At 44.9% G+C, this 27,836-nt stretch overlaps 1 protein-coding gene and 1 pseudogene across 3 annotated transcripts in view; one reads left to right on the top strand and one right to left on the bottom strand.

The window, feature by feature from the left end:
- l(3)80Fg (dnaJ homolog subfamily C member 16 l(3)80Fg) overlaps positions 1-27,836 on the bottom strand; it is a 2,137,133-nt gene that overhangs the window by 1,270,424 nt on the left and 838,873 nt on the right. The gene's annotated exons all lie outside the window — the stretch shown is intronic.
- LOC137238686 (T-complex protein 1 subunit eta-like) lies at positions 497-26,091 on the top strand (annotated as a pseudogene).

Genomic DNA, 27,836 nt, shown 5'->3' with positions numbered 1-27,836 from the left:
TTCTTTAGCAACCACCTGCACCTGGTACTGGTATATATCAACAGCCGCAACAGTATGATCAAGCCCAACGCCGTTTAGATCCCGATCAGATGCCAAATCCGATATGCGTTATCATTGAAAATAAAAATAGCGCTGGTTGTGCTTTTCTTACTAATCAAAATGGTTTATTACCACCATTGGCGACCACAAAATATGTGGTACAAGATCAGGGTAACTCCTCGTCACATTACGTTAGGTATTGATATTCGATATTAATGTTTTGTTTGGCAATTATATTGATCTTTCTCGTTTGCAGGTCCTCTTTGTATTGCATACCTGCAACAGCTGATTTATTAAAAACAACAGCTTTGTCCATTACACTTACCGTCTCACCAATGGCACGCACGGTTGAAGGTGAATATTAGCCACCCATTGTAAATTTTGGTGAATTGGGTCCAATTAGATGTAATCGTTGCAAGGCTAATATGCAATTTGTAGATGCTGGTCGTCGTTTCCAATGTCTTATGTGTAAAGTAACAACAGATGGTAAAAAAACTCTTTCACTTTTACTTGTGTTCATTGATCCATAGTTTCTCTCAAAAGTGCCAACTGTATATTTCCCACATTTGGGCCACACCGGACAGCGTGTTGATAAATATACTTGTATTGGGTACATTTGAGTTTTTGTGTAAAAAATGTTTGGATTCCGATAGCTCTCAAGGTAAACCTCAACTCATATCCAACGTCAATGCCTCGCAATCAATTGTGGGCGCTATACACACTACATTGAGTCCACGCAGTATGGACAAACATATTGTTGATTCCAGTTGTAAGGCTACAATTTCAAATGATCGTGCAACCAGTATGAAACTATTGGATATTGTGCACCCAGCCGTAAAACTCTAGTCGACATCGCCAAATCTCAAGATGCTGAGGTAAGCTTTTTGTTATATTAGAATATGTAGAATAAAAATGTTTCTCTATCAGGTCGGCCATGGCACCACTTCAGTAGTACTTTAAGCAGGTGAAATCTTAAAACAAGCCATATGTTGAGGAAAGCGTGCATGCACGTATCACCATTAAAGCTATACGTCAAGCATTACAATTATGCATGACCAAAATATAACATGGCTATACATGTCGAAGCGCCAAACAAAGGAACATCGACGTGCTTTATTGGAAAAAAGCGCTGCCACAGCAATGTCCTCCAAACTTATTCATCAGCAAAAAGATTTCTTTTCTAAAATGGTTGTGGATGCTGTACTTTCCTTTGATGGACCCAAAATCACACACAAAAATTAAAATCACATTATTAAATATAGAATTGGAATTGAAGGCTGAGCGTGATAATGCTGAAGTACGTGTTGATAATGTTCAAGAGTATCAGACAATTGTTGATTCTGAATGGCGTATTCTGTACAATAAACTAGCTAAGTAAGGCGCGAATGTTGTGTTATCTAAACTAACAATTGGTGATGTTGGTACACAGTATTTTGCAGATCATGATATGTTCTATGCTTTTCGTGTACCAGAAGAAGATTTGAAAGCTACAATGAAAGCTTGTGGTGGTGCTGTTATGACTACAGCCAATGATATTAATTCAAGTGTTTTGGGTCAATGTGATTACTTTGAAGAACTTCAAGTTGGTGGTGAACGTTTTAACATTTTCCAAGGTTTGATAGTGGGTTTGACATTGATTTTATTTCCATAGTTTATAATTATTTAAATGTTGCGTTAATGTTAGAACATGTACATTGATTTTACGTGTCGGTGCCGAACAATTTTAGAAGAAACTGAGCTTCGTTACATGATGCTATAATGATTGTGCGGGGTACAATTAAACATGATTCTGTTGTTGCTGGTAAGTCAAAATACAAATTGATAAAAATCGCTAATCTTAGGACCTCATTCTCTATTACGAAACGAACTTTCGTTGCGGATCAAAGACGAATCGCTAGTATATTTGCACTATGTTAAACGATGGCAACTTCCCAAGGCAGTCGGTTCTATGTAATTTGTTGCGTCCCTCCCACAAATTGTCATCCTCCCAGCAGCTCCTTGCAACAGGACTGCTCCGTATTCTCTTACTCCGGGAAGGCATCGAATCCAATCCGGGTCCGTCTCCTGACCCCGGTCCTGAGAAATGGTTTTGCTGCATCTGCCGGAAAAGAATCTTTTTAGGACGGTCATACTCTGTTCAGTGTGTATCGTGTAAGGGATGGTTGCATCGGACAGGTTGTTCTGGGCTTGATCCCAAAACCCGACGTCCACGTAACTTTTATAAATCTTTTGTGGCTCCTTGCTGTTCACGCCCAAGGGCGTCCCGTAGTCTACGCCTAAGCACCCCCCCCCCCCGCACTACCTTATAGTAGCCCCCCTGCTCAGCAAGCCACAACAAGTACCCGCTGCTGTTCGCACCCCACGGCGCCAACAACTCAAACAGCTGCTACCACTCATAACTACTACCTTCGTAGTAGAGTCGGTAGCAATGCTGAGCATCAGCCCCTGCCCCCGTCTCCCCCCCACCCCCCCTCCTCTTTTCCGGCAGCAATCGTGTAGGTCAGGGAAACAGGTTCTTAGTCCCTACCTCCGATTGCACCGTTTGCCAGCACAGAATATATAGGTTTGCGACATCCGCCCAATGCAGCTCCTGCCTTGGGTGGTGCCACTTTCCTAGATGTTCTGGTCTCCGCGAAGGCAACCCCCCGACGGGTTTCATCGCGCCATGTTGTCAGGTCACAAACCCAAATCATCCGGGTACCCCAACCCTTGCCCAAGGACGCCCAGTCCCAGGGCCACAACAGCAATTGCATCCTGGCCTTCCACAACCCAGGCGTAGTCACCCGTCACTTACCCCCCGAGTGGCGGCGTCTCCCCTTATGCACTTCAGAATTATGTAGTTAAACTGTAATGGACTAACTGGAAAGATTACGGAGATAGTCGATTTCATGAAGCGGCTAACATCCGCATTGCTGCGATTCAAGAGACTAAACTCACAGCAAGATCTGCATTGCAGACCTGCTCTGGGTATAATGTTCACAGGAAAGATCGAGAGAGCGGAAATGGAGGCGGCCTCGCGTTTATCATACACCACTCTGTGCAATATTATATATTTGATCCTGGAATCGACCGCAGGGACAATGTCTTAGAACGTCAAGGCTTATCTGTCCGGTCAGGCGATGCAAACCTAGAAATCATCAACATCTACATCCCTCCTGCCACCTGTTGCCCCAGTGGATACCGCCCTAATATCAGAGCCTTACTCACTGGCAACAATCGCATTATCTTAGGCGATTTCAATGCCCATCACGATCTATGGCATTCAAACTTGCGGGCGGACAGTAGGGGTGAGATGTTGGCGGATCAAATAGAAGAAACGACGTTCTGCACAATAAACGTAGACGCCCCCACACGTATGGTAGGAAGCTGTCACAGTTCGCCAGATATCTCAATCGTGAGCGCAGAACTCGTAAACTGCGTCAACTGGCAGCCGATGGTAACATTGGCATCCGACCACCTGCCCATACTTATTTCGCTCGAGCGTACCGCCGACTTTATCGTCACCGAAAAACGCACTTTCATAAACTTCAAAAAAGGAAAGTGGGAAGAATATAAATCTTTTACAGACAACCGCTTTGCTGCCCTCCCTATCCCGACTGATGCCCGCCAAGGGAGCGTGCCTTCCGTAAGGTCATTGAATCCGCCTCGGCACGTTTCATTCCCGCCGGGAGAATTCCCGAAATCCGGCCCCACTTCCCGGCAGAGGCTGCAAAATTAGCGAGATAAGATATTATAAGATAGCTTGATCCAGGCGACCCCCAAATAAGGGATATAAACCAACGCATCAGATTGCTTGTGGACGAACACAAGCGGGCGAAATGGGAGGAGCACCTAAGAGGTTGTAACCTCTCTACCGGTGTGGGTAAACTTTGATCCACCGTAAAGTCCCTATCGAATCCGACTAAGCACAAAGACAAAGTTTCCATCGCCTTTGGCGACAAAGTGCTGTCGGATGCAAAAAAATGCGCGAGCGCTTTCTGCCGACAATATATAAAGCATCCTACGGTCGACAAAGATAGACGAAGGGCCAATAGACACGCACATAAACACAAATTCAACGCGTCACCAATCACCATCACCGCTAAAGAGGTTGAGGACGCCATTGGTCGCGCTAAACCATCCAAAGCAGTGGGCCCAGGCGGCATAGCGATGCCGATGCTTAAAAGCCTAGGGAAAGAGGGTTTCAAATATTTAGCGCATGTCTTCAACCTGTCTCTTTCCACCTTTGTCATAACCGAGGAATGGAAAATAGCCAAGGTGGTCCCGCTACTAAAGCCTGGGAAACCAGCTAACATAGGTGAGTCGTATCGTCCGATATCTCTCCTATCGCCAGTGGCAAAGACGCTTGAAGCCATTTTGCTCCCTTATTTCCAAGCAAATTTGCAACTAGCCTTTCATCAGCATGGCTTCAGAAAACTCCATAGCACTACCACCGCGATAAATGTCATTAGCACATAGATAAATTGCGGTTTAAATCAAAACCCCCACTATAGAACAGTACTCGTAGCGCTAGACCTATCAAAAGCTTTTGATACGGTCATCCATGGCTCGTTACTGCAAGACCTGGAAGGGTCTACCCTTCCTCCATGTCTTAAAAGGTGGACCGCAAATTATCTGGGTGGTCGGAAGGCATCGGTGCAATTTAGAAACGAAACATCAAAACCAAGGAGAATTAAACAAGGGGTGCCACAGGGTGGTGTCCTATCCCCTTTTTTGTTTAATTTCTACATATCTAAGCTACCTTCACCACCGGAAGGAGTCACAATCGTTTCCTACGCCGATGACTGCACAATAAGGGCCACAGGCCCAGGCCCAAAGATCGATGCGCTATGCAATAAAATAAACGGATACCTCCCTGATCTCTCCAGTTTTTTCGCCTCGCGAAACCTGGCATTATCACCGATTAAATCTTGCGCCACCTTATTTAAAACATGGACGTCCCAAATGTCGACCATCTTGAACATCCACGTAGATGGCACTACGCTACCGCCTGTCCTACACCCCAAAATCTTGGGTGTGACGTTTGATCAGGATCTACATTTTGGTGAGCACGCAGCCGCAATTGTTCCGAGAATTCAGAGCGGTAACAAAATCCTCAAATCCCTCGCTGGCAGTACCTGGGGAAAAGATAAGGAAACGCTCATGACTACATACAAAGCAATTAGCCAGCCGATTACGTGCTACGCGTCACCCATATGGTCGCCATGACAAAAAATTACCCACTGGAAGAAACTACAGGCTTGCCAAAATACTGCTCTCAGAATCGCCACGGGCTGTCTTCTTATGTCCCCAGAACACCATCTGCATAATGAGGCGAGAATACTCCCCATCAAGGAGAGAAATGAGATGCTGACCAAAAAGTTCCTGTTGAATACCCAGAAACCTGAGCATCCCAACAGACATCTGATTGATGAACCAGCACCGCCTAGGGGCGTAAGGAGTCATCTCCGTAAGCATTTTGAGGAAATACGGCACCTGAGAACCCAGCCGTATGATGCAAAAAACACAAGCAGGTCCTTGGTGAACTCAATAAACAGGCGTCGGACTTTTATGCCGGCAATTGCACGGTGAATCCAGTACTTAAAGGAAAGTACCCAAAACTCGCGAAAGAGAAACGCATAATCCCCAGGGAAACGCGTGTCACTCTTGCTCAACTTCGTTCTGGATACTGTAACAGGTTAAACTCTTACCTATCCAGAATCAACCCCGACATACAAAATGTATTCCCCGCTTGCAATGTGTCCCCACATGACACCAACCATCTCTTTAATTGTAATGTGGAACCAACGCCTCTAACACCCCTTTCCTTATGGTCCACCCCTGTTGAAACGGCAAGTTTCCTTGGACTCCCGTTAGAGGATATTGATGACAATTTGTGATCGGTCACGGCTGTAAGGTGGGGCGAAGCATTGCTACAACAACAACAAAAACCGAACGAAAATGATAGAGAATACCATTGCTAGACGAAATGGTTTGGAGGCGAGTCGCTCGTCTGAGCTATCGTTCGCAATACAGAATGAAGCCCTTAAATTGTTAAGTAATATAATGAAAAGATTGTGTCCAACTCCCGAAGAAAGAAACTATCAGTTTTGAGGCATCGTCTTCGAGTGCCTTCTGATCATTTATGCCGTCTCTTTTGCATTATTTTACATGCATAAAGTGCCGTTGAAGCCTTCCTCACCCTCTCCTCCACGTTGAGTCTAGGATGATTCCTAGATATTTTGTGCAAGGTTTCTCCCGTAGGGTCACCCCTCCTAACTTAGGCCTGGTCCAATTTGGGACTTGTACCTCTTAAAGGCCATACCTAAGGCCGTACCTAACAAGGCCATATCCGTCTTCTCCGCATTGGCTTTCTACCCGACATTAGATGCCCAAATATGAATATCCCGAAGTGCTCGATCCATCAAAGAGATAATCGTTGGAAGGCACTTTCCACTTATGACAATTGCAACGTCATCTGCGTAAACCGTAAGTTTTGCGGGTCCCTCGTAGAATTCCCTGAGCAGTTGGTTAATGACCAGCGTCTACAGCAGAGGTGATAGCACCCCTCCCTGCGGAGTGCCCCTGTCCACTAATTCCGTGGCAGTGTACAATCCCCATTTCGATGTAATCTTACTGCAGTTTAACATGCAGTCGATCTATCTGGGTAAGGCTGGATGTACTATAACGTAATTAAGACCGTTCATAATCGCCCATTTAGAAACATTGTTGAAAGCCCCGGCAATGTTTAGGAAGTATTCTAGAGCATATTCCTTATATTCCAGGGCTTTTTCTATGCTTATTACGTCCCTGTGCAATGCGGTGTCTACTGACTTGCCTTTGGTGTACGCCTGTTGTGTTGTGGAGAGCAGCTTTTCATCCACTTTGGACTATATGTACACATCTATTAGCCTCTCAAAGGTTTTGAGCAGAAATGATGTTAAGCTAATGGGTCTATAGTCTTTGGGATACACGTGACTTGGCTTCACCGTCTTTGGTAGGAAAGCTACCAAGAGTGCCGTACATGATTCAGTCTTATGCACCCATCGAATATTATTTTAAGTCATTCCACGACCGCCCCACTTGAAACTTGTAGCATGGCCGGGAATATACCATCTGGGCCCGGCGATTTAAACTTAGAAAACGTCTTCACTGCCCATTCGATCTTGGTATCGGTCACCAAGCCCGGCACTACCCGCTCCGCGATCGAAGTGTGAGTGCTGTCTGCTGGCTCTTCTAAACCATCTTCCGATGGGAAATGTGTATGGAGAAGCACCTCAAGGGATTCCTCGCTATTACGTGACCATTCCCCGTTCTATTTCTTTATTAGTCCCTGGACTATGTTTCCGCTTGCTACGACTTTTCTCAACCGTGCTGTTTCGCTGGAGCACTCTATGTCCGTACAGGAACTTTTCCATGAGATTCTCTTCGCCCTGGAAATTTCACGCTTGTAGATCCTCAGTATATCCCTGTACTCGTCCCGACACGCTTCACTTTCCGCGGTCTTTGCTAGCTTAAACATGTCTTTTACCTGTCTTCTTAGAAGACTCAGCTCATTGCTCCACCATGGCGGCTTTGCTTTTCCTCTGAATCTTCTTAGAGGGCAAGCTTTGGTATACGCAGTTATAAGCGTCCTTGTTAGGAATTCATTAGACTTCTCCAGTTCTTCCACATTGGCAACCTCTTTGGGTTGTCCCAGTTTGGTTTCTATGTGTTTCTGGAATTTAGTCCAGTTGGTTGACCTAGGGTTTCTAAAGGTTCCTCCCTTCTCTACCCTCTTTAGGAGGATGCTGAAGCTGATATACGCATGGTCGGAGAAGGATGGTCTATCAAGAACCATCCAATCATACCTTGATATATCATATTCGGAGCTCAGTGTAATATCCAAAACATTGCTGGATGTTGACCCAATGTATGTAGGGACATTTCCCCTGTTGGTTATCTGCAAATTGGTTTGCAGGATGTAACAAAATAGAGATTCGCCTCTCTCGTTCGTATCTGCTCCTGTTGTTGTTGTAGCAATGCTCGCCCCACCTAATAGCCGCGACCGATCACAAATTGTCATCAATATCCTCTAACGGGAGTCCAAGGAAACTTGCCGTTTCAACAGGGGTGGACCATAAAGAAAGGGGTGTTAGATGCGTTGGTTCCACATTACAATTAAAGAGATGGTTGGTGTCATGTGGGGACACATTGCAAGCGGGGCATACATTTTGTATGTCGGGGTTGATTCTGGATAGGTAAGAGTTTAACCTGTTACAGTATCCAGAACGAAGTTGAGCAAGAGTGACACGCGTTTCCCTGGGGAGTATGCGTTCCTCTTCTGCGTGTTCTGTATATTTTTCTTCAAGTACTGGATTCACCGGGCAATTCCCGACATAAAGGTCCGACGCCTGTCTATGGAGTTCACCAAGGACCTGCTTGTGTTTTTTCGCTTCATACGGCTGGGTCCTCAGGTGCCGTATTTCCTCAAAATGCTTACGAAGATGACTCCTTAGGCCCCTAGGCGGTGCTGGTTCGTTAATCAGATGTCTGTTGGGATGCCCAGGTTTCTGGGTATTCAACAGAAACTGTTTGGTCAGCATCTCATTTCTCTCCCTGATGGGGAGTATTCTCGCCTCATTATGCAGATGGTGTTCTGGGGACATAAGAAGACAGCCCGTGGCGATTCTGAGAGCAGTATTTTGGCAGGCCTGTAGTTTCTTCCAGTGGGTGGTTTTTAGGCTTGGCGACCATATGGGTGACGCGTAGCACGTAATCGGCTGGCTAATTGCTTTGTATGTGGTCAAGAGCGTTTCTTTATCTTTTCCCCAGGTACTGCCAGCAAGGGATTTGAGGATTTTATTACGGCTCTGAATTCTTGGAACAATTGCGGTTGCGTGCGCACCAAAATGTAGATCCTGATCAAACGTCACACCCAAGATTTTGGGGTGTAGGACAGTCGGTAGCGTAGTGCCATCGACGTGGATGTTCAATATGGTCGACATCTGGGGCGTCCATGTTGTAAATAAGGTCGCGGAAGATTTAGTCGGTGACAATGCCAGGTTTCGCGAGGCGAAAAAACTGGAGAGGTCAGGGAGATAGCCGTTTATTTTATTGCATAGCTCATCGATCTCTGGGCCTGGGCCTGTGGCCATTATTGCGCAGTCATTGGCGTAGGAAACGATTGTGAGTCCTTCCGGTGGTGAAGGTAGCTTAGATATGTAGAAATTAAACAAAAGCGGGGATAGGACACCACCCTGTGGCACCCCTTGTTTAATTCTCCTTTGTTTTGATGTTTCGTTTCTGAATTGCACCGATGCCTGCCGACCACCCATATAATTTGCGGTCCACCTTTTAAGACATGGGGGAAGGGTAGACCCTTCCAGGTCTTGCAGTAACGAGCCATGGTTGACCGTATCAAAAGCTTTTGATAGGTCTAGCGCTACGAGTACTATTCTATGGTGGGGATATTGATTCAAACCGCAATTTATCTGGGTGCTAATGACATTTAGCGCGGAGGTAGTGCTATGGAGTTTTCTGATGCCATGCTGATGAGGGGCTAGCTGCAAATGTGCTTGGAAATAAGGGAGCAAAATGGCTTCAAGCGTCTTTGCCACTGGCGATAGGAGAGATATCGGACGATATGAATCACCTACGTTAGCTGGTTTCACAGGCTTTAGTAGCGGGATCACCTTGGCCATTTTCCATTTCTCGGGTATGACAAAGGTGGAAAGAGACAAGTTGAAGACATGCGCTAAATATTTGAAACCCTCTTTCCCTAGATTTTTAAGCATCGGCATGGCTATGCCGTCTGGGCCCACTGCTTTGGATGGTTTAGCGCGACCAATGGCGTCCTCAACCTCTCTAGCGGTGATGGTAATTGGTGACGCGCTGAGTTTGTGTTTATGTGCGTGTCTATTGGCTCTCCGTCTATCTTTGTCGACCATAGGATGCATTATATATTGTCGGCAGAAAGCGCTCGCGCATTTTTTCGCATCCGACAGCACCTTATCGCCAAAGGCGATGGAAACTTTGTCTTTGTGCTTAGTCGGATTCGATAGGGACTTTACGGTGGACCAAAGTTTACCTACACCGGTAGAGTGGTTACAACCTCTTAGGTGCTCTTCCCATTTCACCCGCTTGTGTTCGTCCACAAGCAATCTGATGCGTTGGTTTATATCCCTTATTTGGGGGTCACCTTGTGAGGACCCAAATCCACCGGCTTTGGAGCCCACACATTCGAACCTACAAATATTTATCAAAACTCATTAAAACGTGTATAAATCCTACTTGAATTACAATGAATTTATACATATAGCATGTAAAATGTTCAAAACTGAATTATATGAATTAAATTTACACATACAAAATAATCATTTTCGAATTACCCTAATATACATATAACACAGTACAAGAGGCATTTTTACATACGCAATTTGGAGATAAATACTTATAATGCGATATATGGGTAGAATAAGACAGTTAAATGTAAGATACCTTAAGTAAATACATATAATAAGTAAAATTTATTGTTGTAGGATAACTGTCCACCTGCGCGTGGACAAGTATAAAAGGGCGACAAATTTCGCGACAGTATCCAGCTAGGAATAGTAGCCTGCTAACGCCTTGGTTAGCGGTGAATGGGACTCCTGAGATTTTTCCATCTCACGAGTTCTTTATTTTAGCAACTTTGGGGGTTTTTCCAACCCCATCGTTAGAGGGATTGCGGTGGTTTTTCCACCTCCGCAACCTTCAGAAAGAGCAGGGTATTCTTAAGCTATATACTCGGTGGGGATTTTACCAACTCCACCGACTGGGACGAAGTGGTGGTTCTCCACCTCCGCTTTCTTTACGAAGTAGTCTGAGATTTTTTAGTTTAAGCGTAGTCCCGGTGGGGGTTTTCCCAACCCCATCGGCGTAGAACCGACGGTGGTTTCCCACCTCCGTCGCCATAGCTTTAAGGGTAGTTTGAATATTTTGGAATAAAGAGTTTATAACGTTTCTTTTTTCAACAACAAAACGGGATCTTTCTCTTTAAAAGGAGACGATAGGGATTCTTCTCTAATTCCACAAGGATCCTGGACGGACTGAGCATACCCCGGCGCAAGGAAAAGTCCGTCACAAATGGCGCCCGAGCAGGGACTCTGAATACATAGACTCATGGTAAACAAGTAACAACACGAGGATAACCACACAGAGGATTTCGAGACACAAACCACAGAGGATTGCGAGATACAAAACATCCACAGGAAAGGCACTGAGAGAAAGCAAAATACCTAGCAGGCATGGTGAAGGTAACTTGGGTGTATTACCTCAATCGTGAGGAACTTCTCAAATACGCATCCGAGTTTGGGCTGGAAGACAGCGGAACGGTGGAAGAGCTACGCAAGCGCCTAGCAGGCTTCATCCAGACGAAAGGTACCGACACAAGATTCCACGATTCACAGAATTAGCCCTACAGCACGTCCGACCAGTAATCACGGTAAGACCACCAACTCCGATAGAAAACGCCGAGCAAACATCGCCAGGCGGCAACACACAGGAAAATGTCAACGAAACAACCAGGCACGAAGAGGAGTCACGAACACCGCCATACGCGATGTACCAACCAGCATCACACACAAATATAATGGATCGAGTACGTAAGTGGGGTCTGAAATATGACGGTGGTAAGGACCCGCTATGTTTTATTGAACGGGTGGAGGAGCTGGCCGACAGTTACGAAGTTGGTCGCGATTCCATCCCACGAGCGTTACCTGAGTTGCTGAAGGACAAAGCCTTGGTGTGGTACCGGAACAACAACAGGCGGTGGCAAGAGTGGGAAGCCTTCAAGAAGGACTTTCTAAAATTTTTCCTGAGCTCGAGGTATTTCGAGAAGCTAGATGATGAGATCCGTCAGCGTACGCAGCGCGCAGGTGAGCAGTTTAAGGATTACGTTTTATCGTTACAGGCACTTATGCGTCACGCTGACTACAACGGCGAGCAGAAGCTGAACCGGATTTACAGAAATTGTCGACGAGAGTACCAACTTTACATCAAACGGAGCGAGTTCACCAGCTTAGAGGAACTGGTAAGCATGGCCGAGGATTACGAGAACATCTTACCGGAGAAAGAACCGCTAAGGCCGGCGGCGAAACCTTTTGTGCCGCGACGGCCAACCGAACATTATCAATATATACACGAAGATGAGAAGCAAGGAGATCGGAGAACGGAGGCGCAACGACAAGCGAGCACGCCAGAGCATGCAACGACACCACGCCAAGGGACCATCGATCCACGGAACGCATGCAGGCGATGCGGGGAAAGCGGACACTACGCACATGGGTGTCGAAACGAACGAAGGGATTTCTGCTGGCAGTGTGGCCGAGTAGGTATACTAACGCGTGACTGCTGTCGTGGACAGCAGGGAAACGGGCAGAGACCCCATTGGTATCGAGGGGTGGCGTCTCAACAAACCCAACCTCGTACTCAGTAAGTACATTTAGGCAGACCCAAGGGCGAATCTTGGCTGCAGTAACCCTGGATGGAGAGGAAGTCATGGCGTCAGTAGATACGGGGGCGACACGAAGTTTCATCAGCGAGAAGACAGCGGCGAAAATAGACGCACGGAAGCTCAAGAAGATACATACACGAGTGGTGATGGGCGATGGCAGCGCAGCATGGATAGCGGAGGCAGTGGACGCAGAGGTAAAACTGGGGGATCAAGTGCATCAGAGTGAGTTGTTAGTTCTGCCTGGGTTAGTCGACAGCGTGGTGATCGGGACAGATTATCTGGCAAAGGCTAAATTTGAGCTGAGGTGTGGCAAAGAAACAATGACGTTACGAGCAGAAGAGAGAGCGCAGGAGATGGTGACGTGTACAACCATGATGGAGGACGAAGGTAGCGCAAGCATCGAGAAAGACGTGAGGAGTGACGTTGCGGTGAGTACGTTTCTAAAGCGCGAATTACAGATTTTCGAAGAGATGACAGGAGTATCCAACATTGCCACGCATAAGATAGTGATGCGAGATGACCGTCCAATCAAACAGCGGTATTTCCCTAAGAACCCAAAGATGCAGGAGATCATAAACGAGGAGGTAGACGAGCTAATAGAGAAGGGTTGCATCGAACCATCCCACAGCCCACACAGTGCACCAATAGTTCTAGCCCGGAAGAAGAACGGCAAATGGAGACTCTGCGTTGACTATCGGCAGCTCAACGCTCGCCCAGTGCCAGATGCGTACCCACTCCCAAGAATACAGCATATCTTAGATAGGCTACGTAGCGCGCGTTTTATCAGCAGTCTGGACCTCAAAAATGGCTATTGGCAAATCCCGATGGAAGAAGATAGCAAGAAGTATACAGCATTTAACGTGCCCGGCCGAGGGTTGTATCACTGGAAAGTGATGCCGTTCGGTCTACATTCCGCTCCGGCTACGTTTCAGCGAGCACTCGACCGTGTTATTGGCCCAGAGTTGGAACCAAATGCGTTTGCCTACCTGGATGATATCATCATCACCAGCACAACTTTGGAAGAGCATATAAAGCACCTAGGGGAAGTATTTCGGCGGCTACGAAGGGCGAATCTGAAGATCAACCCAGAGAAATGTGAGTTTTTTAAGAAAAGTTTGAAATATCTAGGACACGTCGTCAGCGAGGAAGGAATACACACGGATCCCGACAAAGTTGCGGCTATCAAGGAGCTGACGCCACCACACAACATACGAGAGTTAAGGCGATTTCTGGGGATAGTCTCTTGGTACCGAAGGTTCGTACCCGACTTTTCACAAGTTGCGCACACACTGACGTCAATGTTGAAGAAGGGAAGTAGGTGGAAATGGCCCGAAGAACAACAGGCGGCATTCGAAGCGTTGAAGAATGCACTAATACAAGCACCAGCACTAGCTTGCCCAGATTTTACGAAAAGATTTCGATTACAGACAGACGCGAGCGATTATGGTCTCGGAGCAGTTCTCACACAGGGGTTGGATGACGAAGAGCGCGTAATAGCGTATGCTAGCCGCCGGCTGAATAAAGCCGAGATGAACTACTCACCAACTGAGAAGGAATGTTTAGCAATCGTGTGGGCAATAAGGAAAATGAGACCGTATTTAGAAGGGTACAATTTCACGGTTATCACCGATCACCTGGCTTTGAAATGGTTGAACGCGATCGAAAGTCCGTCAGGCCGGATCGCTCGATGGGCGCTCGAGTTACAACAGTATTCGTTCGACGTGCAGTATAGGAAGGGCAAGATGAACGTGGTCGCTGATGCACTGTCGAGGCAGCCACTGGAGGAACAGCTGGGTAGCCTTACGACACATGAAGAAAGTTTGAGTTGCAAGTGGTACACGTCAAAGATGGCTGAAGTAACGAGGACACCAGAGAAGTTTCCCGAATACGTCATAGAGGAAGGAAGACTATACAGACGAATTAGAAGTCAAATGGATGGTGAGGATGCGGTACCGTGGAAGTTATGCGTACCGAAATCGGAGAGGCGAAGAGTGCTTAACGAGATTCACGACACACCAAGCGCGGGGCACATGGGGATACGGAAATCCATCGCGCGTGCAGTGATGCGGTATTACTGGCCTGGGATGTTCAGGGACGTACGGAAGTACGTGCAACAATGCCACGCATGCCAAGTCTACAAACCCAGCCAGCAACAAGCTGCAGGTAAGATGCTAACGCAGATTTCAGATGAACCTTTTGCTACCGTTTGTGCAGATTTCGTTGGACCACTCCCTCGTTCGAAGCATGGTAATACGATGGCATTAGTTTTCGTGGATAAATTCTCGAAATGGGTAGAGATCATAGCAATACGGAAGGCGACGACGGAAAATGTGATCAGAGGTATGAGGGAGAGGATTTTGGCCCGATTTGGCGCGCCAAAAATTCTAATCACAGACAATGGAGCACAGTTCACAAGCAGGAATTTCAAGAAGTTTTTACAAGAAGCCGGCATAAAGCACCAGCTAACGGCACCGTACACACCGCAAGAGAACCCGACGGAGAGAGCGAATCATAATATCAAGAGGATGATAGCACAATTCACTGGGAAGGAGCATAAGACATGGGATGAGTTGTTGCCAGAGATGACACTAGCACTGAATACGAGCGTATGCGAGTCAACAGGCTACAGTCCAGCATTCGTGGTACAGGGTAGGGAACCGAGGATCCCCAACGCCCTCTACGATGAGCAAACACTTGGCACAGGCGAGGAGAAGGTGGCTCTCAGTGAAAAGATGGCGAAAATGCGTGAGGTATATCAGATGGCACGTCGTAGACAACAGCAAGCGTCAGCGGAGCAGGCAAGGCATTATAATTTACGTAGGAGGCAATGGCAACCGGCGGTGGGCGACTTGGTACTAGTAAAAGAGCATCAGCTGTCCAAGGCAGTGGACAATTTCGCAGCAAAGTTAGCACCAAGATACAGTGGGCCTCATCGTGTAACGAACTTCGTATCACCCGTAATCGTCGAGCTAGACAAGGTGCATAACGGCAAAAGGAGAACGGCACACATAGGCGAGCTAAAAGCATACCATCAAGTGACAGTCGAAGAAGAAACAAGTCCAGAAACAGAAAAAAGAATACGTTCACCCCGCGAACGTGGTAAGTCAAAAGCGCCCCGCCAAGCCCCGAATGGGGGCTTCACCGAAGTTCCCATCGGGGAACAAACGAGACGACCGACGACGATAGCAACAACACGACGCGCGCCATCATCAGCATCGTGTAGTAGAACCTCGAACCAACATTCCACCGAGATATCCACCGAGGAACACACAGAGCAACTGGCCGTAGTAAAAGCAACGCCACGCGCGCCAACATCGCAAACAGTCCAGGTCACGGAAGAAGATCAGACGGATTACAGTACGGTAGCGACGTGTGGTTCACTGGCGCTCGCCAATTCAGGTGCAAATGGTTTCGGAATCGAACGCGCAGACATAATCAACAACCAACAGGTGGTAGATGAAGACCGGAGTGGGTGGCACACAGCACGAGCGCAAGCCCCAACCCTAGACAACGGGATCCTGACGACGATGAACTACGTCAACCACATAGCCAGCCAATGCTGTAACCTGGTGACGGAATTCTGCATAACATTTCATTTTAGAACAAGACCCAGATCGCGAGAGATTACCCTATAAATAACGCAAGTATTGACCGCTACGAGAAATTGAATTTTACAATGGTGACAGTAAGTCACATTACGGCAGGTGAGGAGAGAGCGTGAGGACCCAAATCCATCGGCCTTGGGGCCACACACGCAAAACCACATTTTTCAAATTTTACAATAGTCAAATTTACCGACATAATTTTTTTGAAATACCCTAATGTACATATACGTATAACTTTGAATTTACATTCGCATATTGGTACATCATCATTCCGCAGCAGTAGGACCACATATACAGCGAAAACCAAAGCACATAAAGAGACCCAAATATCCTGCAACGACAAGACAACGTACCCAGGAAATCACGATGAGCGCTGCCGGGAATAATACCGTTAGACGATCCGCGAGGACTCCTATAAAAAGGGAGCACAACACCGAAAATAAATCAAAAGTTTCTAAACATGGACAAAAGCGACAACGCAAGTTATACCACCGAGAGTGCTAAGGACGGTTCACTCCGTATCAGAATCCGGCGGGACCTAAGCCAGCACAACCACCATACAAAGGGCCCAGTGCCACTAGAAGAGGAGGAAGTTGCCTACGACGGCGAGACCGACAGTCAGGGTACGGAAACGTTCGGGTATCTCAGGGGCAACGAGGGCGGCCCGATACTTAGCCCGAGGTACGAGACGGTGTCGGAGTGCGAGTCGGCAGGGTCACTCGTCGACATGGGTAACGAGATCCAGAGCCCGACATACAGTACTGAGTACGAATATGAACCCCAGGAGCGTGCCGTGGTCCGGGACTCTACCCCAATTCCCATTTCCTCAGACAGCGAGGAAGAAGGCGACGAACCACCACCGAAGCAACAGGGCGAGCTTTCCATACGCCAAACCGACGAAGAGGTACAAGGCCGGGGGTTTGTCGAATACCAGCGGCACATCACCCTCCGCATGCGGATATACGACGCCAACGCAAGCACGGAACCCCCGACTAGTGGAGGATCTTGGAGGCGGTAATGAGACCACCAACGAACATCAACGACGACGAGGAACTATTTAGCCGTTTGACCAACGAGGTCAACGGCAGCCTCAACGACGACGACGAAATATTTAGCCGTTTGACCAACGAGGTCAACGGCAGCCTCAACGACAGCGACGTACTAAGTCTCAACGCGAGTGACGGCAACATAGGCGAAGGTGAGGATGTGCTCACAGAAATCGAGAGGTGGCTCGAAAAGACAACAGCGGAGGCGACCGAGACATGGGCCAACCGAACCGGAGTCGAACCCCTCCCCGAGGAATTAGCGAGAGACATCAGGGAGCACGTACAGGTAGTACGGACGAAGCGGCGGAAGAGGACGTTCCATCGGAACATAGACGGCCACACGTACCGAGTGAGAATCACTAGGACCGGCCTGGTAACGGTAACCCTGCTTACGGCAGGTGAGGGGAGAGTGTGAGGACCCAAATCCACCGGCTTTGGAGCCCACACATTCGAACCTACAAATATTTATCAAAACTCATTAAAACGTGTATAAATCCTACTTGAATTACAATGAATTTATACATATAGCATGTAAAATGTACAAAACTGAATTATATGAATTAAATTTACACATACAAAATAATCATTTTTGAATTACCCTAATATACATATAAACATTCATGACAACATCTAATTTCTTCGTTTAAATAATTGTCTCTGCCCGCATGCGGTAAATATTTTGGTTGAACATTATAATTTCCACAGATAACCCATAACCGGCTGGAATTTTAAATAATGCTGGGAATACAGCAATGCAATAAGCAACACACATAAGCTCCCATTGCAAGAACACCAAAAACATACAAACATACGTATACCAAGCCATTGCGATCAAGCACAGCAGGCATTGAAGCGAACCGTCGGGGCGGACATCGCACAAAGAGAAACGAAAAAATGCAATGTACTAGGAAGCGGTCACGTTAGCATACCGAGGCGTGGGTACTAGACACAAGTTACCTACGAAGGGCAACCAACTCGTCGACAACAACAAGACCCAATAAGCAAGCAGCAGAGGGAAAACAAAAATAACTATGCTAGCTAACTGAAGATGCGTACCAACGAACTCACATGTTAGAAGGGGCAGTACAAGAGGCATTTTTACATACGCAATTTGGAGATAAATACTTATAATGCGATATATGGGTAGAATAAGACAGTTAAATGTAAGATACCTTAAGTAAATAACATATAATAAGTAAAATTTATTGTTGTAGGATAACTGTCCACCTGCGCGTGGACAAGTATAAAAGGGCGACAAATTTCGCGAATTGAGACAGTAGCCAGCTAGGAATAGTAGCCTGCTAACGCCTTGGTTAGCGGTGAATGGGACTCCTGAGATTTTTCCATCTCACGAGTTATTTATTTTAGCAACTTTGGGGGTTTTTCCAACCCTATCGTTAGAGGGATTGTGGTGGTTTTTCAACCTCCGCAACCTTCAGAAAGAGCAGGGTATTCTTAAGCTATATACTCGGTGGGGGTTTTACCAACTCCACCGACTGGGAGGAAGTGGTGGTTCTCCACTTCCGCTTTCTTTACGAAGTAGTCTGAGATTTTTTAGTTTAAGCGTAATCCCGGTGGGCTTTTCCCAACCCCATCGGCGTAGAACCGACGGTGGTTTCCCACCTCCGTCGCCAAAGTTTTAAGGGTAGTTTGAATATTTTGGAATAAAGAGTTTATAACGTTTCTTTTTTTAACAACAAAACGGGATCTTTCTCTTTAAAAGGAGACGATAGGGATTCTTCTCTAATTCCACAGGGATCCTGGACGGACTGAGCATACCCCGGCGCAAGGAAAAGTCCGTCACAACCTGGATCAAGCTGTCTTATAAGGTCGCGTTCCCTCGCTAAGCTCGCGGCCTCCGCCGGGAAGTGGGGCCGGATTTCGGGAATTCTCCCGGCGGGAATGAAATGTGCCGAGGCGGATTCAATGACCTTATGGAAGGCACGCTCCCCTTGGCGGGCATCAGTCGGGATAGGGAGGGCAGCAAAGCTGCTGTCTCTTGCAGATTTATACTCTTCCCACTTTCCTTTTTTGAAGTTTATGAAAGTGCGTTTTTCGGAGCCGATGAAGTCGGCGGTACGCTCGAACGAAATAAGTATGGGCAGGTGGTCGGATGCCAATGTTACCATCGGCTGCCAGTTGACGCAGTTTACGAGTTCTGCGCTCACGATTGAGATATCTGGCGAGCTATGACAGCTTCCTACCATACGTGTGGGGGCGTCTCCGTTTATTGTGCAGAACGTCGTTTCGTCTATTTGATCCGCCAACATCTCACCCCCACTGTCCGCCCGCAAGTTTGAATGCCATAGGTCGTGATGGGCATTGAAATCGCCTAAGATAATGCGATTGTTGCCAGTGAGTAAGGCCTCGATATTAGGGCGGTATCCACTGGGGCAACAGGTGACAGGAGGGATGTAGATGTTGATGATTTCTAGATTTGCATCGCCTGACCGGACAGATAGGCCTTGACGTTCTAAGACATTGTCCCTGCGGTCGATGCACAGAGTGGTGTATAATAAACGCGAGGCCGCCTCCATTTCCGCTCTCGCGGTCTTTCCTGTGGACATTATAACCTGAGCAGGTCTGCAATGCAGATCTTGCTGTGAGTTTAGTCTCTTGAATCGCAGCAATGCGGATGTTGTGCCGCTTCATGAAATCGACTATCTCCGTAATCTTCCCAGTTAGTCCATTACAGTTGAACTGCAGAATTCTGAAGTGCATGAGGGGTGAACCCGCCACTCTAGGGGTAAGTGACGGGTGACTACGCCTAGGTTGTGGAAAGCCAGGACGCAATTGCTGTTGTGGCCTTGGGACTGGGCGCCCTTGGGCAAGCATTGGGGTACCCGGATGATTTGGGTTTGTGACCTGACAACATGGCGCGATGAAACCCGTCGGGGGGTTGCCTTCGCGGAGACCAAAACATCTAGGAAAGTGGCACCACCCAAGGCAGGAGCTGCATTGAGCGGATGTCGCAAACCTATATATTCTGTGCGGGCAGACGGTGCAAACGGAGGCAGGGACTAAGAGTCTGTTTCCCTGACCTGCACGATTGCTGCCAGAAAAGAGGGGGGGGGGGGGGGAAGAAGACGGGGGCAGGGGCTGATGCTCAGCATTGCTACCAGCTCTACTACGAAGGTAGTAGTTATGAGTGGTATCAGCAGTTTGAGTTGTTGGCGCCGTGGGGCGCGAGCAGCAGCGTGTACTTGTTGTGGCTTGCTGAGCAGCGAAGCTGCTGGAAGGTAGTGGGGATACGCTTAGGCGTAGACTACGGGACGCCCTTGGGCGTGAGCAGCAAGGAGCCACAAAAGATTTATAAAAGTTACGTGGACGTCGGGTTTTGAGATCAAGCCCAGAACAACCTGTCCGATGCAACCATCCCTTGCACCACTGAACAGAGTATGACCGCCCTAAAAAGATTCTTTTCTGGCAAATGCAGCAAAACCATTTCTCAGGACCGGGGTCAGGAGACGGACCCGGATTGGGTTCGATACCTTCCCGGAGTAAGAGAATATGTAGAAGTCCTGCTGCAAGGAGCTGCTGGGAGGATGACAATTTGTGGGAGGGACGAAACAAATTAAATGGGGTCACACTGAAATGACAGTCCTTGGTCGGGAAAAATCCCGAGTCGCTCCGGTACATAGAACCGACTGCCTTGGGAAGCGACTCTGCTCCTCCCCACGCGTATCTGCTCCTCCCCACGCATTGTGGTGCCCATTTGCATCCGCGCCTATGACCAACCGCCTTTTGCACCCTTCGTCCTGTACTAGCCTCTTGCACTCCATCGGTGGAACCTCCGCAGCATGGGCCAGGTAGCAGGATGCCAGGATAAGTGCCTGCTTATTCCTTTGCTCAACGGCCACCACTACGAGGTCCTCAGTAGTGTAGTTAGGTAGTATATATGAATGCAGCTGTTTCCTAACCATTACTACAGTTCGCACCCGTCCTTCCGTTTGCGCATCGTAAACTCTAAATCCGCGTGCGCTAAGTCCGGAAACCTTTCCTTCCGATGAGAGCCACGGCTCTTGGATCAGCGCCACATCAAACGAACCCTCCCCAACGGTTAGGAGGAGTTCGCTCGACGCCACTTTACTGTGTTGGAGGTTTATCTGTAGGACTCGCCGCACCATTGGGCTGCTTGTCTCCCTCCAGAACCTTCGTCGTGATGTCGTCGTCCTCCCCTTGCCTTTTTGGTTTAGAGTATTCGAGGCCCCCTTCAGCCTCTCGTAACTGTTGTGCCGGGTGTTCCTCTGTGCGAGTCACAGCACCATTTGGCGGTTGGTCCTCTTCTAATACCTTCGTGGTGACGTCGGGGACCTCCACCTGTCTTTTTCCCTTCTGCTTTTGAGGTCCTTTTCGACTTCGCCCACCTCTAGCGTGTTAGGATTTTTATCCTCGGGACTTCTATTCCTGAGTAAATTTTACCAGCGCCGAAGGACATTTTGCCAAGCTGCGTGTACAAAATATCCTCCGCCTACTTGTTTATTTGGAAGATGTAGAACTGACATTCCTCGGTAGGCCGAGATACAGTAAGTACCTTCCAATTCTGTGTCGGTATGTTCGGATTCTGATTCTGCAGAAGTCGCAGTGTATCCGCCGACTTCATGACACATGGTATCCATACCTTAACTTTTGGTACCGTGGGGATTTGCGCTTTTTCCACCACCGCAAACCGCGCGTTCGTGCCTTGCCTTTGGAGGTTTGGAGCCACTTCCTCCAGCCACCGCAAGCTCGCGATGTTGTCGCACGCTATCGTCTGCACACCATTATACCATCCCCCCGAATCAAAGGTTGGAAGGGGCTTAGTTGGTTGTTCCCGCATCATCTTAAGCATTAAGCTAATAAGTTCCCTTTCTACAGATCTCCACCTTTCAGTAATCATCTGTCCGAAAGGGCTTCACGATCAACCAGCGCCAGAGTCAGTGACTGCTTTGCCATATCACTCATCTTCTCGGGAAAAGCCGGAGTCTTAGTGTTAACTCCCTTTGGCACCTACGAGAAAGCCGGAGTCTTAGCTTTAACTCCCTTCAGCACCTCCGAGAAAGCGTTACCTCCCTTTGGCTTATCTCCTACTTCCGTAGTTGGAACTTCCCTGTGACTCGCAGCTTTCGGGGTAGTTGCTACCTCGATATTGGGGCCCATCTGTCTTGCAGTTTTGGGCATACTTGTCTTGTCTATGCGACTGCCCTGCCTCGCGGCTCTAGGAGTGGGTCCTTTCTGCCTCTTGAAATCAGGCTTGTCGCCTTCCGCCGAACGTTGCCTCTTCGTCCTGCATTCGCCGCTTCTTCCTCCTTGCACCGGTTGCAGAACCGAGGGTTTCTCGCAGCAAAGCTTTTGAATGACCACCTCCCCGACAAGGCGGGCTCAGCGGTCCAGTATTATATACGGGGAAAGAACCGCCAGCCACAACAGCGCCCCTTACTGTGTTAAGGCCATCAATACTTCCCGAGGTGGTCTGGTATCGGGAAGGCTCCGTTCAAATACAGCCGAATTTATCCCCTCGCTGCAAATCGTCCCATAGGCACGGTCCGCATAACACCCTGGATTAGGGGGTAGGAAGTTCTTGGTTACCGACATCCCGCCACCCTCATATGAGGCGAAACGACGTAGATGCCAGTCCTAAACAGCTCCGCCTCATAGTCGGGCGCTATGGAGATCGGCTAAGCCCTCACACCAACGACAAGGTGCCTACCCTAGTGAGGGAGAGATTGTGGAGATAGCTGTTTATTTTATTAAAAAGCTCATCGATGTAGGAAACAGTAGCTTAGGCGTAGAAGCAATAGTGACACCTTCTGGGGGTAAATGTAGTTATTGATATGTAGAAGTTAAACCGAAGTTTGAATATGAGTTTTTTTTAAGTTATTGCAAAAAAAGCGTTGAGGATTTTTAATATCTTACGAGGTACCTTCGTACATGTTTCTAAGAATGACGAATGAGACCTATTCAAACTCAATTTTCACCAGGACAAAGCCGCTGAGACTTCGCTATACTTTAACATACAATACTTTTTAGCACAACTATCATTTTCTGATTTTATTAAATTTTATAAAATGTTTCTTCCTCTACAGTTCAATTTACATATTAGATGGTAAAGATGGCTTCGCTTATTCTCTATCAATAACTGTGACAAGGTGAAAGAAATATATGCGCGTGATTCGCAACATATTATCTTGGTCTGAGCGTCTCATCTAGTGGTGATGGTGATAGCAGAGAAACCCAACTGTTTACAAATGTTACACTTCAAAAAGAATCAAAATATCTGCCATTACGTCTACGACTCAAATATACTCAGTATACAAATGAATCGGACGCAACTAATTGTCTGCCTAACGGATAGTAGACATATTCATTACATACGAGATATGAAAATGTTACATCAAATCGAAAATATTGCACCAAACGAACTGGGTGTGAATACAGAAACATTACACATATTCAAAGTCGATGAGAAGGCTGTGATGATGGCATTAGAGGGTGAGTTATTGAATAACATACGAAAACCACTTTAACCCATCTATTTATTTGCATTACATCTGAAACTTTACAAACAGCAAAAATTGCTGGCGCCAAGCAATTGGAAAAGGCAGAGAAGCATTCATCACACTGTACGGATTGTGCAAAGTCAGAAACTGCTGTTGTAACTGCTGCCACCGACACAACGATCATCTCTGCTTCGCCGAGTAGTGGTTCGTCCGTCTATCTATCATATCTTTTGCCAACACTGGTTAGCGATGTGCTTGCGCACATTTTTAAGTTCATATCTTACTTTACTTTATTACTTTCAAATTCAATTACGACAGCAATCGGATTCCACACCTTTTAATATTTTTGATCTGAAAAAAGAGTAAATCTAATCTAAATTTCTACTTAGCTTTAAGTTGTGGACTGAAATTGATTAAAATAATAAAATTTTTTATTCAAAACCATGGAAACAACTCAAATTTTACATGAATGTAAAACTTTTCTGAATTGTCCAAATATAAAGTTAGCTGCTGCAGCAATATAGCTCAAAGCAATTAATATATTTTTTATGTTATTATTAAAGTTCTTTTATATTAAATGTATTAATTTAAGTTGCAATTTCATGTATATATGAGGCTCCAAGATGCAAAACCAGATGAATCCATGATATATAAAACTTAGAAAAGCACAAAAAAGCTGAAAATTTTGAAGTTGCTATGAATTTTCAATACGGGTTTTTAGAATGTTGCTAGGCGATGCAATATTGTCGCAATTTAAGTATTTTAAATTTTTTAAATACCTGGTTTTGCATCTAGGCGCCTCATATATAATACTCTTTATTTGAAAAAAATGACTAAATCTAATTATATGTTTTAAATAAATGTTTTTATTATATGTTATACTTGGTTATTATAATTAAAAATAAATATTGAAAATTCAATTTTTTTGGTTGATATTTTATTCATGTGGCTGCTCCAGGTAAAGTAAATCGGCAGGTAAAATTCAAGTTATATGGCGGTTATATAAATTGTAAAACCGCAGTAAAATTGATTGTCAAATGACTCGAAAATGTAGAGTGAAATGACCGAAAATATGACCGCCATTTGACGCGCATTGTGACGTGTGTGAGCAGAACAGTGCTATGCTCACATCCTATAAGTGGGAGCGGAATGCACAAGCACATAAATAGGTACGAAATGGGATAAAAGTGTAAAAAATCTACTCTCGCTAATGCAAATGTGACTAAAATTTACCAAGGGGCGTGACCGCACAATGACCGTAAAATGACTAGTCAGATGACGTGGAGCGTTTTTGCAGGGTATAAAAGCGCGATCCAGTGATGATAATCATGGTACATTTGTACTTTTTTGGGTACATTTCGCTTGCCGAAAGTACGTTGGTACTACATTGACATATTTGGTACATTTTTGTAAAATACAGCACTACACTTAAAGTCATTTGCAAAGCAGCTCTGAATGTACAAACAAATTTTAAATTTTTCGAAGAAAATATATAGATAAGTTGTTTTGTTGCCGAGCACAATTTGCCATTTGCAATTACGGATCATTTAAATATGGTTATGAAAAATAGCATAACTGATTCTAAAATTGTTATCAAATTTTGCATCAGTAGAATTAATGCACAGAAAATAATAACTCAAATAACAGGGCCAGAAAATTATGAATCCATAATTGCTTTTTTCAGAAGAATTATTACCCTCTAATAATAGATGAAACGACTGATATACGTATATCAAAAAATTTTGCAGTTTCGATTCGAATTTTTGATCAAAAGTGCATTGATAGATTTTTAGATTTGATACCTTTGACCGATAGTAGTACGGAGGGTATTTTTAATGCCATTATTAAATCTTTGAAAGACCATTCAGTACCACTTGAAAAAGTGATTGGTTTCACTGCCGACAATTGCTCGGTTATGATGGGAGCAAAAAGCGGAGTGCAAGCAAGGCTGAAGCAAGTTGTTCCAAATCTGCATGTTAATGGATGTGTTTCTCACATTTTGAATTTAGCTTCAATGGCCGCTTGTGATGTATTTCCCAACAAAATTGATAAATTTATTTAATAATTTGGGAAAAATTTAAACAACGTGACATCAGGACGGACAAGGTGACAGCTGTTTCGATTATACCTTGTAAATCTCTTCAAAGCTTTTTCTCCCTGGAGTGGGATTTGAACCCGCACTCCTACTATGATTGAAGTATTACAAACGCATTCAGCCACGTCATGCCCTAGTTGTTGTAAACATTATCCCAATTGCCTTCTTTGCATATTTTCTTTATTCATAGTCCATACTTCGTATGGTATCATATGGTAAAGTTATGCGTTGGTAAGGCGGTTTTTCAAAGAAACTTGGTGTTGTTTTTTTCTATTTATAGAACTACAACGAATTAACCAATGTTGTCTATTTGTATGAATTTTACTTAAAAGCTCATAAAAATTTATTCATTTTTAAACGACGTAAACTATAATTTTTTTAACAGCCCCCTTAGGAGTGCAGACTTTCAGGGTTTTCAAGAGTATTTCGGTACAGAAATGCATGTTATACTAAAGTACGCCCCCACTAGGTGGACTTATATACAAGCAGTCATAGATATAATTCTTGAGCAATGGGATACCCTCAAGTATTATTTTAATCTTTACGTATTTGAAAATAAAAGCAGTAAAAATATCAACCTTATATTTGAAAATTTTCAAAGTCCTATTTATAAAGTATATTTTACATTTCTTTCTTATATTTTAAATGAAATAAATAATGTTAATATAGAAATGCAGTCTGAAGATATTCGCATACATTTACTTATTACCAAATAAAAAATTTTATAAAAAAATCTTATTTAGACTCCAATCCTATTTGGATATTAAATGTCACACTGCCTATGCAAAGGTGGCTTATGACTCAAACAAGAAATTGCGAGAAACAGCTCTTAACCCCAGATGAAGTTTACTGCGGTGTTAATGTGGATATTATTCTATCAAACAACCTTTTCGAAAAATATGATATACATATTTAAGAGCTGGCTAAACAATTTTATATACTATTTTGTAGTACTTTATTAAAGAAAGTAAATTTGAATGATAAAAATTTGTTGTGGGCTGCAAAGCTTTCACCATAAAGTATTTTAAACAAATAGTATTAGCCTTTAGTTATGGACTTATTTCTGAAATCTGCATTTGATAATATAGAGAAAATTAATTCTGAATTTAGAGCATTAGCAGAGCATGAGAGCCTTAAAAAATTCAAGAATTTAAATATATGCAACTTTTGGGAAGAATTAAGATCAGTTAAAAATAAATTAAATGCGCAAATGTTTTCCAATGTTTATAGAATAGTTCAAGACATATTTTTGATTCCACATTCATCCACAAACGTAGAAAGGATATTTTCTATACAAAATTTAATTAAAACTAAGTGTAGAAATAGACTTCAAATAAACACAGTTTCGAATTTAATAAAAACTAAAGACTTGATTAAATCAACTAACAGTAGTTGTCATAATATAAATAGATACGAAAAAATCTTGTTGTCAACTGAGGTATTTAAAGAACTCAAAGAATGTTAATGTAGTGATTGAAACATGAATTATTAGTATAAATGTAGGCGAATATTTGTCAACTTTTATACCTGAATCTAAATCTTTTGTACCTAAAATGTTTTTATGAGATGTTTTTGCATTGAACGCAGCTGTTATTTTTTTTAATATTAATTTTATATTTCTTACTGGTACTCAATAAAGAAATGTTTTTATTTATGTACATAATTGTGCGCTTCAATCGATAAATTTATTTTATTATTTTTACTGGAAAAGTATTTCTTCATAAATCATATTTCCCTGTTATGCTACCTTTATTTTGTCTTAGAAAGTTTCCTGACTAAAAACAGTTTTTGGATAAAGAAGCAGAATATAGCTCTAGTTTGGTTCAAATTCACATCCGAAGACTTTTGGTTCATCTTTGGATGATTTGGTACATTTTTTTTCCTCGTTTGGTACAAAATGAAAAAATCCATTTATCATCCCTGCGCGATCCCTTGAGTTTTCTCCTTCAATTGTGTCCATTCCGTCGTACCTATTTATGTGATTGTCCATACTGATCACACATATACGGTATTAACTTATCGAAATGTAAACAAACTATAATGCTGTACTGTTCTTACATTCACGTTAACTGGCAATTGGCCATAATTTTTAAGTTATATACTTGTAACTTTACGAGT

The sequence above is a fragment of the Eurosta solidaginis genome, chromosome 1, assembly GCF_040869045.1.
Source record: "Eurosta solidaginis isolate ZX-2024a chromosome 1, ASM4086904v1, whole genome shotgun sequence".
NCBI lineage: Eukaryota > Metazoa > Arthropoda > Insecta > Diptera > Tephritidae > Eurosta > Eurosta solidaginis.
This window is presented reverse-complemented; position numbering and strand designations above follow the sequence as displayed.